The sequence below is a fragment of the Syngnathus scovelli genome, chromosome 5 (genome assembly GCF_024217435.2).
Source record: "Syngnathus scovelli strain Florida chromosome 5, RoL_Ssco_1.2, whole genome shotgun sequence".
NCBI lineage: Eukaryota > Metazoa > Chordata > Actinopteri > Syngnathiformes > Syngnathidae > Syngnathus > Syngnathus scovelli.
In genome coordinates this window covers 7805703-7820134 of record NC_090851.1, presented here as the reverse complement: position 1 = coordinate 7820134, position 14432 = coordinate 7805703, and the positions used below count along the sequence as shown (strand labels likewise).

The window sequence follows — 14432 nt, the reverse complement described above, 5'->3', positions numbered from 1 at the left end:
AGTCAAAACACAATCCATTTGAAGAAGCTGTTTTGCAAGTTTTTCTCAACCTGCAGTTGTCCTGATATCCTCATGCTTTAGGTTCATGTTGTGATTAAAAAAATAAAATAAAATAAGAACAATGAACAGCCACTTTTAATTTAGTCTCTGAATTACGTATTGCTACAGCCACTCAGAAATCTACATTGATTTGCATTGCACATAAATGTGTTCACAACTTTTCTGCAAGTGGATTTATTTTACATTTTACTGACTAAGACCCTTGAGGCATACAGAAAAACACGCATGAAGTGAAACATTGAGTGGGTTGTGTGGAGCATTGGAACCATTTATGTAACTTGTTGTGAGTGGGCAAGAATAACAGTGGCGTGACGAATAGACCTATTTTTGACAATTGTAATAAAAATATCCACGATTATTCCATTTAAGCCCCAAATCATTTGGACCTTTACAACATGAGTGTTAAGAATTAATTTGATGTGAGCACTCTGGGGCGGTTATCATTGTTCCATTTTTTCTTGTCCTTTATAATGTTGACAAAATAAATTAAGTGAAATGGCATCTACATGGGGGACTATCAGATGGAGCAAAATCAGTGTATTAGTCAACAGTTAGATACCAAAAAGGTCATTTGTACCTGCTGCGTACCAAAAGTCTGTAATTAGCGTTCTCTTAATCCTTGGATGTAGAGTATGTTTGGTGAGCATAAAACATCCATATTTTACATACAGTATGAGTTACTGATGTTGATTATTAGGTATTAAATCTAAAACTATCTCTAATGCTCGAAACTAATAAGTGATCTTATTTTCTTTAAATGAAGACAGCTGAAAAACATTTGTGTGTCAATTTTACCCTCTGCTCAACTCCGTGAAAGGGCATGCGGGTGCAGACTTGTGTGGTTGTATAAATGCAAAAGAAAACTTTTGAGAGAAGTCAAGACTGCCAGAGCAATCAATGCAAAGATGGAGTGCTGGATTTAGGGAATAATGTGAAGCAGAGCTACTGCTGCAAATGAACAGAAAATGTCTTCTAGTCATATTTTGTATTGACCGTGGGGGTAAAGGGTAACTAATAAAAATATTATGAGACGCAAATCCTGAAAAACTGAATGCTGTACCTAGAAAATAAAAATGCTATGTTAAGATAACTGATGTGAAATCGCTGTTGGAAAAATATTTCAAACCCAGAGGAGATAGTGTTTATTGATGACTAGTGAAAAGGCCTTGCATAAATCTATCTGAACTTTTTCTTGCTCTGTCCAAAGGAAGTAGGAATAGAAGTAATAGTTTTGGATAAGGCCATCACAAAACAAATCTTTTTGGAATCGATTATCCAATCGATTATTCCATTGATTACTCGGGGCATCAGCTCAGATGGAGATGGTGTCTTGATGCATCCACAACAATCAGGAGTTTAACACCAAAAACAAGATAATTGCCGACTTTTGGAAAATCACAACCCTTCAGTGTCTTACCTCAAAAGGAGCGTGTTGTATCTACCTAGTCAGTCTATAGTGTATGATTAATGGGGAGCTAATGCACACAAACATCTATTTGATCCTTTTTTTTATATATATCAGACACTTTAATGGCATCTGATCGTAACAGAAGTAAAACTTGGACGAACACTAACATTGTACCTTGAGTGAGTAAAATAACCATAATTTGAAGTTAACTGTGACAACACTGGTTCAAACAAACAACCATAATAAAAGGGGGTTCACTGTAGCTACACCACCAGATTCCAAAGTCCAAGACTTTACACACAAGCTACTGCCACCCTCGTATACGTTTTTTTTTCCCCTTGGATCGCTTGACAATACTGAGGTGGTGCTGCAGGCTGCCATCTGTTGTCTTTCAGCATCTTCTCTGCAGTGACCTCTGTGTCAGCATCCTATCGAGCCTGACAAACTTTGACAAAAGTCCTGCTGTTTATCTGTTTAAGGTCTGATGCCACCTTGCTGTGGCGCCTCTTCTCATCTCATCAGTCCATGTACGCTTTCTTCAGGCTGCTCAAATAATTATCATCTGGGTGCTGCTCCGGTTGTTGCTGTTCGGTTGCATCACTGTTTGTGTGGGTGGCTGGATGTGCAATCACGTGCAGCCGTAGCATTTGGGCACGATTCTATACAAATAGAACATCTCATATTCCAGAACTCAAACAAAAAACTTTATAACATGAAACACTTGTGAATTCTGTTTTCTCCCAAAATGTGCCTGTACAAATATGATAATTCTGCTAGTTCACATTTTTTGAGACACCCACATACTGTAAGATTTTTTTTTATTATTATGATAGCTCTACTTTACGTACGTGCATGAACTCTGGCTCCCTTATTTAGAAATGTGACTGGATCATGTTATATATGCAGAACATTTACTGACCTTCTGCGTGCACAAATTTTGTCTAATTAGTTTGAAATGATTCACCAGTGTTGGCACAAGGGGCTGAGACCTGAAGTAGTGCCAGTCATACGGTTGGCCAAGTAAGAATGTTGAGATCTGTGCACAGTGCCCTCCGCCCACTAACAGAAGCACCATCAAAGCACAAGCCCATGCATGCTGGGTGTAAGTCCAGCAGCTTAAACGCTTCAAGAATCTTTGAAATCCCCTCTCCTCACATGGCAGCTATTCCCAACAACCCAAAACTGTCCTAATCACCCCATCATGTATGTGGTAAACAACAACCAGCTGGATTTTTAAACTTAAACATTTATCTGATGTGTGGAAAGTTTGTTCTTAGGTTCTCTTATTCTGTTCTTTATTCATTTATTTCACTTTCTATTAATGATGCAGAAGATTTCAGTGAGATTTCACCCACGCCTTGAGTAGGCTTAATGATAATGTAATGGTTGCTAATTGATAGGAATAATATGTAGCAGGAATCCAATGTATTCCACCCATCGGTTCCCACAGGACCATCGCGCGCTTCTATCCATCCCCGCAAACAATTACGTATCCCCTTCTGACTTCAAAGCGCAAAATTTGCAAAAAGTTAGTAGCCATCCTCGGAGCTAATTTTCTTCCACAAACAAACTGTCAAAACACACATTTCATACAACAACCAGAGGGCTCTGAGATCATCATCACCGACGTAGCAGCTTTAAAGAGAAGTGCTTATTTAGGAAAGAGACCTTCAAAGAGCTGCCTTCAAAGTGCTTTTAATTATTACTTGGAGATTCTCTCAGTCTCTGCTGTCATTCTGCTTTCGCGTGAGCTCGGTATTCCCGCTTTTTCTTGTTGTTCTTATTTTTGCACATTGGATTGTATTTACACTCAATGATTTTTACCACGCTCGCTAATGAGGTGGAACCTACGCTTGTGCATTAGTAGTACCTCAATAGGCAACCAGACAATGGTAGCATTTGCAAACTAGAGTACGACTCACTGCTACCAGTTGAGCATGCAAGAGCAAGTTTTGGGAGCAGCAGCTTACACACTGTAGCATTACATTGCACATCAATTGACATGATTGCTCGAGTCGTTTACGCTGTCTTAAATTCACTGATTGGCAAATTTTATTTTCTATCTATTCTACTAACAGAATCTTTCCAAAGGGTTCTCAGTCTACACTGCTGTGTATTATTTTTATGATGCCCCACGGGAAAATCAAAGACACTCTCCTTATATTTTTGATACACACTTAAAGAGAAGCAGGCCCACGCTTTCATGCAAATAGCGTGCTCAAGGGCACCCCGAGAGGAGACAGAATGCAGACTAGTAGCTCTCCAACCAAGAGTTGCAATTTGTCTAGCCCGCAGCCCGATTCTAACTAAGTTTGGCACTGATCCACCACCCCATATTTCCAACTCCAAAGTCCTTACGGATTAGCCACCTCTGCACAAATTGCTTCTACAGCCACTTTGTTTGTTATTTTCCTGTTGCGAATAAACTGTTTTTCCCAAGACACTTTTTTGTGTAAAAACAATCTAAAGTAATATCCACACTGTCATTCCCTACGGTCGCACCGTCCACTAAAAATAACCGACATCAGACTCACTTTGATAGTGACAGCATTGTCGTTTTTAAAATCATTGAGCACGATAAAAGTTACACAGCTGCTTACGCTGCAGATATCAACGTTCAAAACCATGACTAGTGCTATCTGAAAATGAATAACAGCAAAGATTCAGAGTGCACACTTTATAAAGTCATTTTCAGTAAATACAAAAGCAAAGTTGTCAAAGTTCTGCTTTATGTAATATTTCTTGCTGGCCTGGAGCAAACTAACGTTCACAGCTCTGCAATTATCCCTGACACATTTGACATGTGAATTGTGTGATTTTTTGCAATCGGAAGGGTGTTTCTATTATATACAATGGCAAGGCGACTTTCGACAATATTGTGCTTAGATTATTTGTCTATAGGAATAGACAGACTGTTGTTTACATTGTGGGTGTGTATGAATGGATGTTTCACAAAGGTTCACAAAACTATAAGTAGTGGCATTTCATTAAATTTGCAGAAATGTTCTGCATCACATTTTCCCACCCTATCTAAACATGCAAAATTAGCCATCGAAAATTTGTCTCATATGAAAAAGTTGAAAGCTAACCAGCACCATTTAATCTTAACTAGATCTACACTTACTAGCAGACTGCCCATCGCGGCATCATTTGATGTTCTATTTTCCACTCCTGCAAAACCAAACAACTATGTTGAACTGTGGAGGGGGAAAAAAATATTCATTGCAGGAACGGACAAATGCCATTTTATCACAATTAACCTCATCGCCATTGAAGCCAATCACGACCCATGCATCTTTACATCCTTATACATGTCTGCTCCCATTATTTCTCAGGCCACTGCTATTAGAGCTTCAATTGTGCTTGAAAGTGGGCATAAAATATGATTGCGTGTCACAGGCGCAGAGAGAGAATGTCTCACGAGAGGAATGATGTCAGCTACGAACAATCCTGTCACAGACACAAAATGTAAGCCAATTTATTATTGGGTTTTTTTTCCCCTCATCATTATTTTGTTTCACAACAAACCTGCCTTTCAGCATGTACATAGGCTTTGCCCATTATTGCAGTCAGAGAAGAAAAGACAAGAAATGGAACCTGCTGTTAATGGCCATGTGAGTGTCTAGTGCAACTGTTGCTGCTTAAGTATGACAGCTTTTAGAGGATTGGATGGTTTATTTTTGTGACACTTTAGGATGGTAAGATAAATAATGCAAAATTGATAGCATTTTTTTATTAGTAATTAATTTTTCCATACAAATAATTTGGTGAAAAATTAGTTGAAGCAACAAAAAGATTGAAAGGGGTGACAAAGAGCTAATTCGTTTTAGGGAGATGGGGCTAAAGAAATAGTTCTTGAAAAATGCTGAAATGTTTACAAGTGAAAGAATAGTTTATCCAAATTCAAATGTATTATAATTTAAAAAACAAAATAAGAATGACTGCTTTTGTGTTTGGATTCTCCTTATTCTTCTCCCTAAATGTGCAAACCAAACTCCAAGACAGTTTTGTGCATTTGTAAGACGGAATCTTGAGTGTGCCCAGTTAGTAGCACAGCTCTGCTTGCGTGATGAATCGAATTGGAGGAGCCCTTTGTAAGTCAAGCCCTAAGAGAAGAAAAGTGGACCAAAATGGCCTTTCCTTCAACTGCTGGATTTTGCTTCCACTTCTCTGTGGGACATTCACATAATTGCTCACATAATTCACGGTGTTCAGCGCCTTAATTGTGGCTGAGCACTCAGGAGACATTTACATTCGCATGAGTCAAAACCCCTTGCTGAACATTTCTCGGAATACATTATTATTAGATTACAGATCTAACCATTGACTCGCATTTGCACTGTGAAAACTAAACTTTGAATTTCTTCTCTTCTTTTCACTTTCTGATTCACCCGACAGCTATTTTACCATCATGAAGAAGTATAAAGTATAAATGTAAATCTTCATTTTGATTATCTATAATGAGGAGGTTCTGATTTCGATGGCATTTCCTTCGGTGTGTGCGTTAAAATGGGGTGGCGATATAAATAAAGGTTGGTAGCTGAGGTGTGCGAGAATGTTCAGTGGTAAAAAAAAATGCCTTTGCCAATTTCTAAGCATAAACAGCATGAAGCATTTATTTATTTATTTATTTTTATTATTTATGTTTGCCTCTGCGGCAATTGTTTTGTTTAATAACACATTTCAAATGGGCAAAGCAGTTATTTTTTATGATGTCCATGTGCAAATCACTAAGGTTACTTACTACCTGTATCCTGCAGCAAAATAGAGTCGTTTAAGACATGACACACACCTAAGAAAGGAAAGGCTATCTAGATTATATTATTTTGGTATTCTATTATATTGTATGCGGCTCGGTGGCGCACTGGGTAGCACGTCCGCCTCACAGTTAGGAGGGTGCGGGTTCGATTCCACCTCCGGCCCTCCCTGTGCGGAGTTTGCATGTTCTCCCCGAGCCCGCGTGGGTTTTCTCCGGGCACTCCGGTTTCCTCCCACATCCCAAAAACATGCTTGGTAGGCCGATTGATCACTCCAAATTGTCCCTAGGTGTGAGTGCGAGTGCGAATGGTTGTTTGTCTCTGTGTGCCCTGCGATTGGCTGGCAACCGGTTCAGGGTGTCCCCCGCCTACTGCCCGATGACGGCTGGGATAGGCTCCAGCACGCCCGCGACCCCCGTGGGGACTAAGCGGTTCAGAAAATGGATGGATGGATATTATATTGTATATATATATATTATATATATATATATTATATATAAATAAAAGAAAAATGAATTTGGTGTCAAGCATTCAATCCAAGAGGCCGTAGAACCAAATTCAAAAGATACTGCGAGAGCCATCACAACACATTCCTAGAGACCAAGGACATGACTCCAATTCAAGTCTTTCTCTGAAGGGAAGAAGGCAATGTTTAATCATCTGGCGACACCAGTGCTTGCTAATAGAAAGCTACCAATACCAAATGAGACATTTCTGTTTTTTAACGAGTTCACTCTTTACCGACCTCTCTGATGGACAAATAGATGTTCACATATGTTGTTGTGGTAGCCTCATCCTTTGCATGTTCTCCCTGTACCCGTGTATGTTTCAGAGAGCTGTCTGCCAATTTGGCAAACACGTACAGCGAACCCTGGGCCCGCACAAAAATCAGGCTCGACTAGCGTTTGCACCTTGCCTCGAGTGTGCTACCTAGAAGAATAGAGCCCCTTGTTTCATTTAGCATATTTGATTTTTTTTTTATTATTATTGTTTAAACAGAAGAAAAATGCATATATAAAGCGAGTGGCTATAACAGGCGGGCTTGGGTCAACTCTGAACATCCGCCACCCAAAAAAGATGGTGTATGTGGTTGTATAGATAGGTACCCTGAAGGTCTGACCCGTTTATTTACGCTGTGATACTGGCTGGAGTCGACCAGTGACAGTTTGACAAACACAGCTTATTACAGAAATGGTTTTATCAATGCTTTTATAGTGCCTTCCCTGTCAAGGATCATGTGTTGGCTTCTAAGTGTGTATTTCTGCCCGTGTATAAGTGAGGGAAAAAAAACAGTACATTCGAGTGGGACTGCGTAGCACAGTGCTCTAGAGTAAGCCAGATAATAAACACTTAATGTGATTTTATACTTCTATTTTCTCTTCTCTAGTGGGACACGAGAGGGGAAGGAAATCGACAGAGTAATCAATGGAAATGCGAGGGCTGAACACACTGGTGGGTTGGTAAATAAATAAAATAAAATAAAACTTTTTCCACTCAGACATATCTCATTATGTTTAAATTGCTGTTTGGAGTTTTGGAATCCAAACTAATGTGTCAGGCAATGATCCTGCCACTTTGTGACAAGCTCCCACATGTATGTGGCCTAACTAAGGAGCATCACTGGCCCCGGGAACATTTTGTAGCGTAGTTTTTTTTACATAGCTGACCTTCATGCAGCTGGGTCAAGCGCAATTTCAGGCCAATGTCCATCCTCAATCACCCTATGATTGACTGCTGACCAGTCAACGATGTCGTCCACTTGTCACCAGCTGGCATAGGCTCCAGCCCCCACAAACATAATAATCATTATGTTGGAATTATACACACATCATAAAGATGTACCGCAGTGCCGGGTCAAGGAGTTTCATGTTTATGCACGTGTATAAACGTGCCACACAAATGAAGAGGCCATCTCTGAGCATTAGTTGATGGTGTCAAGTGTCCCCAATGGCGTGTCCAAATACTTCAGGTGTTTGGGTTCTACCAGATAACAACTGGTTATGGTGGTCTTTTTTTTTTTTTTTTTTTTTTTGTCTGTCACTATATTTTTCTCCCTTTCCATCTGCATCTGAGTCGGTTTAATTGGTACCAGTACGTGATTTTGGCACTGCAATCCACCAAGGCTGCACTTTGTTAGAAATTCTGTTCAGAACCTTCATTGACAAATTTTCCCTGAACTTGTAGATAATGTGGTTCTCTTGACTTGATCAGGTCTTGATCTTCAATACTTCAATATGAAGGGACTTGAAAATTACCAATTCCAAATCTAGTGCCATGGTCTTGTATGGACTGCCCTATCTGAGTCAGGGATGAGATCGTGCCCCAAGTGAAGGACTTTAAGTAACTCTGTCTTATTTGTAAGCTCTTCATCTTCAGAATGTTCCCCTCCTAACCTGTCATGAAATGTGGGTCATGACCGGAAGAACAAGATCTAGGATATGAGCAACCCAAATGACTTTGATCCACAGGGTTTCTGGGCTGTCCCTTCGAGATCAGCTAAGAAGCCGACTCATCCGGGCGGGGCTCAGAAAAGAGGAGCCATCTTGAGGAGCCAGATAAGGTGTTTGGGACTTCTGGTGCGGATGCCTCTTGGAGGTCTTCCTGATACGATGTCCTAGAGACTTCCCACCAGGAGAAGGCCTAAGTCACAACGACTTGCTGAAGAGTACCATGGGATCTTCCCGGGACAGAAGGACAAAGTGACTGTGGACTGGGAAGTCTGGGCCTCTCCACTTGGGTTGCTGCCCCTGTGACATGACCCCAGATAAGTCAAAGAAAATAGATGGAAGGTTGGGTTATGTTTGCTGGATGGTGATCTTCGGTAAAATATTGTGCTTTGGACCGCGGGTTACTGATGCTTCATCTGCAGAGTGTATTTTAAGTGACTCATCTCTTTTTTAGACATTGCCATTTAAGTGTGGGGACAACAAAGACACAGCCTTGTAGGACCAAGAGCACCTGGCGGAAGTCAAAAGCAGCCCCATAAGCATGGGTCAGCAAACACGTGACCTGGCGTGCTTGTACTTTAATAACGGCACTACACAATAATGACTCTCTGAAGGGCATCTCAAACAACAAGGCTCACTAGGCCTTACAGATAATTGGATGCAGCAGAAGAGTAGATACAGGTGAGCTCGCCTTTTCCACTCCGCTTCTGAACTGGACTTTATAGACCCATCACTTTTATTAGCACACAAAAGCACTTTTATCAAGAGAGAATTATAAAACGTGTATAACTGGTGCATTACTTCGTAGCTGCAGCCTGTTGTGCCGAATGTACATTGTGTGCTATGAAGCAAAGGCAATTTTGACATCCCATTTTGATAAAAGCAGTATTGATATGAGGTTCACTTTCCAATTCAGCGTCCTTGTAGTAACCTTTTCCAGACGCCAGAAAAGACATACTGGATTTTGACCAAATGCAAATGAACATCATTTGACCCAATGGAAATAGGTAATGATTGAACATCTTGACAACAATTGCGATTCATTCTGTCCATTTGGCTCCATCACTCAGTGAGTCCCAACCGGGGAGCTGGCGTGCACTAACATGCCATGAAAGCTCATCAGGGGTGCCACTGGAATTTATTCTATTTCACTGAATTAGAGTTTATCAATAAATTATAACAAATGATACACTATAAATGAGTCTGAGTAAAATTAAGAAAGTATGTCACATTTGTACCAGGTTTGTTTAATGTTCCAAATAGGGAGACTCATAACAGGTTATATTTCTGGGGCAAATTTTTCTTCTAAGTTGGGTTGACAATATTGCTTCAGATTTCTTGAGCAAAACTATACATTGTTAAGGCAACTTTTCTTGAATTTTTTTTACTGTTTTTGCTATCTTTTGAACATCTTCCCACTTGATACTTAATTAGCTGTCAGTTGTCTGACCATAAACTTACCATGAATGTTCTATTTTCCCTGCAGAACGCTTCCTGTCAGCATTTTTGACATGTTTTTTAGCACCTAATCAACACACTGTGTTCCCTTGAGGGTTTTGCCAGATGCTACAGGTGCATTCAAATCCCAGCTTTAATAAGCAACGGGAGATGTCACCTTTGTTGTTTCCAACCCATTCAAATATGATGCATGTCTTTGTACTTTGCGCGATTGGACTTTCATGAAGACATTAAGTGCCCGGTCCAGCATGTACCCTTTCTTCCCTCACAAAGTTTGTAGGGATTGATAGGCTCCAACTCACTTGTGACTCTAATGAGGGCAAGCAGTATTGAGCAGGGGGGGTTCACTTGGTTTTCGGGATGAGGGGGGTGCAAGCCTCCAGGAGATGCGCAGGATGTAAGAAAATGTTGTACTAAATTTCACAAAGAGCTAAAAAAGACATTGTGCTTTTCAATGTGTTTGGAGAGATTTACCAAAGGCACCGATGATGGTTAAAAAAAGAAATGGATGGATGGTTAGACAATACGGTGTAAATACAGTGAAACTAATTCCAAATAACTGTGGGACAAGAGGTACACACGTAAATGAAAATGCAGCAAGATAAGCTACAATAAAATGACAAAAGTAAAATGAGCAACTTCTGATTGTGTTACACTGTACATGCATTGTAGTGTGGTTAGTTACACACAATGGTTAAAATGCCAGTCATGTTGTTGCACAGAAAATATGGATCAGCCATGAATGAAGTAACTTTAGCCCTCACAATGAGATGCTCCAAGGAAAAATAGCTAGAAAGCCCAGAGAGCTCTCTATAATAATCTGCCCGGATAGAAATATGATGACAGCATCCAAGACTTTAAGCCACCATTGTAGTTTTTAACAAAAGCTTTTGTTGGCTTAAAGTTTCTTTTTTGTAATTGGGGGTTCATTCAAGCCCCCTTTCAATTTGCGTTAATTTTTACTTTCTCTCCTTGCTATTCGCCAGTCCACTAGTGTTGGGAAAGTGAATTTACTATATGAAAGAATTTAAAGCAAAGAGGAAGGGGCTCAAGGTTTATCTGTGTCTCCTGATGTCACCAGTCACTCATTTCAATTGTATGTTAGACATCAAATCCTGGTTGGAAGAGATGTTTTTCCATCATAACCATGATAAAACTGAAGTTTCAGTCATCAGCTCTGAGGCAACTCTAAAGTAATGTGCAAGCACTATCAACATTCCTCACCAAGTGAAAAACCTTTGTGTTATTTTAAACTGAGTTCACGTGTATATAGCTCAGTCTAAGCGATTAACAAAAAATAGTTTTTATAACTTGAAGAATAAATATACCAAGACACCCTTAATTTCTTTCTCTGTGTCCAGCACAGAGATGCTTATACATGCTTTTATCAGTAATCAAATTGATTACTATAATTTCCTGCTTAGCGATTTCCTAGAAAGTGTATGCAGTATTCGAGAAGTTGATTCAAGAAGTTGATTCAAGAAGTCTATTGGCCCTGTTTGGGCATGCCAAACAAGGAATTTGACTCCGGTAGATGTCAGCCACTGTTCAACATTTAGGTGACTAACAACATTCAGGACATGTGCGAAAATTGACAATTATTCTCAAACATCCCCTGATCTTAAAGAACATACCGGGAATTCACATAGCCCACAGTAGCTACTTTTTTTCTACTTCGCCCTTCGTACTACTCTTACGACTCCTTCAGTTATTCGGGTAGGTCAAACTAAAAAAACAAAAAATGTGAGCAAAGATTTTTTTTCTGCATCTGGTAACAGTTTGTGTGCGTGGATTGTCATTTAGACATGTCAAGGAAACAGGCTAACTTTGGGGAAAAAAAAAACACGTATCAGAACCACACTGCAGACCGGATGACAGACATAATTTGAAAACAATTTTGAAAATAACAGTTCACTAGTTACATTTCATTAAATTTTTTACTCATGTTGATATGAAAGACAGAAAAAAATCAATTGTGACTACAAAGACAAAGAATGTCAGCCTTTTGTCGTTATAGCGTAGTGATAAAAAGTCACATTTACTCAAGGAGATATTCTCATCCAAACATTTAATGGTTTACAAATGAACAGAGTCTACGTTTACAAAGTATTTCTTTGTTGTTGTCAACCAATCACACAATATCATGGAACATGTTGACTTTGAAGATAGCAAATAGAAATTCATTTTGGATGCAATGTTATAAGGTTCACTGAGATAAACTATCTGAACGATGCCTCTCATTGAGTGCACGTTTCTTTTTCAGTCAGGCTCATTTTATCTACTATGAATGATCACATTAATGCCATGGGAGGGCTCGGGATTGGAAAATGATGTTTTCTTTTACTCAAGTAACGCAACTCCGCTGGAAATTGTTTTTTCTCCCTGAATCCCACAAATAGGTCGAAACAAAGAGCAGACAAGATGGACAGAAAGACTGTTTTGTTTCACGGGTGACTGCAATTTTGCTTTGGTTTCCTCCTCAGTGCCTGCTGGATGGGAAATACATTTCCACCTCATCTCTAAAGGGTCTGACACAGGAGCATACCCACTAAGACACACACTCACAATACATTTATCACTCTGCCTTGCTCAGATGCTCTCACTGCCTTTCACAAGCTGGTAGAGGTAAACAGCCATTTAAATTGCATGCTGACCCGATAATCAACCACTAATCAAGGACTAATACGCTCTTTAGGGCTCTTTAGTTACTGATAATACACTGCATAAATGGTAGCTGCCCCATATTCATGAGGACATAAAGAGATGGACATTGGAATTTTCATTGATGTGATCTGATCTAATGCACTACTCTCACATCCTCCAGCGCCTTAGCACCTTCATTAGTTCTCTGGGTGTGCCTCTCTTTTTCATGCAAAGCCGTGTGTGGAATAGTAATCTTATCGTATTCTGTTATATGCAAATAACCATAATCAGGCGTGTAGATGTGAGGCTAATCACAGGCATACACAAACACAACACCAATTTTATTTAGGTAGAATTGCCTACGGGTGGTTGAGGGCCATCTCCACTTACCTTCCTTTTGTGCAAGATCACACACATGCTCGTGATTCTTCTTTTTCTTCACTGTCTTTGTGGATTTGTTTGAAGTGCATAGCTAATATGGGGCTGCTTTCATTAGTGGAAATTGCAGATGAGAGTGGATGGCGCATCAGGAAAAACAGGTCCTGGAAAGAAAGCATCTAAATTAATGGCTACAGCCATTCACTTTACCAGCACTACTCAAGCTCATGACCTAAAGCAATGGTGTCATGATTGCTTGCATAAGAATTCTAGTGAGTGCATTTTTCTGCTCATCACCTTTAAACTCATTTAATGAAGAGTATGTTTACTTCCAAATGTACTGTATATTTAACATTATAATAATAGTAATTATAGTAGAAGTGTTAGTGTAGTGTGTGAATTTAGGTAATGTATGATTGCTAAATTCACTGAAATATCAATTAGCACCCCCCAGAAATATATAATTTTCTAGCTATAATTTCCTACAAAGTGTAACACAATTTTAATAAAATCGGAGAAAATTCGCTCAGTCTCATTTTTTAACGGCTGCAGCATAACATTTTTTAGCTGCTACATCACATTTTTAGGTTCTGGGGGAATTCTTCACCTGATTATTTTAGCTTCAATGCTCACTATGCTAATAGTAACCACCAGAAGATTGCATATTCTCAGTTAAACTACTTAATGCAGGGGTGTCCAAAGTTTTTGCAAAGGGCGCCAGATTTTGTTAGATGAAAATGTTTACCATTCGGACTGGCATTCCTCAAACTATTGCCATTATAAATAAACTTCCAAATATGTAACTATATCCTTTGCTGTCTGCTTTGTTTTATTATTGTTATTGTTGTATTAATGAGAAGGGTGATATTGGTGTTTGGACTGCAGTAAACAGGCCAGGTTGTATCATGTCAGATTTTTAATCCAAATTAAATCATTCTCCGTTTTATCTTTTTTTATTTCAACTTCATACGTAACAAAAATACACAATAATCACAAAAAGTTTTGTTGTTGTTTGCAATCACTGTGAGTGCACGGCGCGGACGCGCAGTACTGTTTGCAGAAATAGTAGTAATTAATCAGAGCTCTCACCAGTAGTCCGTGGATTATTTTGCATTTTCCTTGTGCAGTGTGACTGACAGCGTCTCTCAGTTTAGCGTCCCCTTAATCCTTGGTGTTCGGACATTTAAATGAGGGAATGTTTGTGTCACTGATAATCTTGCAAACAGACACCTGTGTGCGCGTGAACTGAGAAGGGACGCACCCGATCATGAGCGCTCGCAC

At 39.5% G+C, this 14432-nt stretch overlaps 1 long non-coding RNA gene across 7 annotated transcripts in view; it reads right to left on the bottom strand.

The window, feature by feature from the left end:
• LOC125969068 (uncharacterized) overlaps positions 1-14432 on the bottom strand; it is a 45572-nt gene extending 31140 nt beyond the window's left edge. For 5 of the 7 annotated variants that reach the window (XR_007481430.1, XR_007481427.1, XR_007481428.1 and 2 more), the window contains exons 1-2: positions 14241-14432; positions 13164-13315 (exon numbers count right to left, since the gene is read on the bottom strand). This is a non-coding gene — a long non-coding RNA (uncharacterized lncRNA). The remainder of the gene's footprint in view (positions 1-13163; positions 13316-14240) is intronic. The other 2 variants (XR_007481433.1, XR_007481431.1) reach the window with 1 other exon arrangement.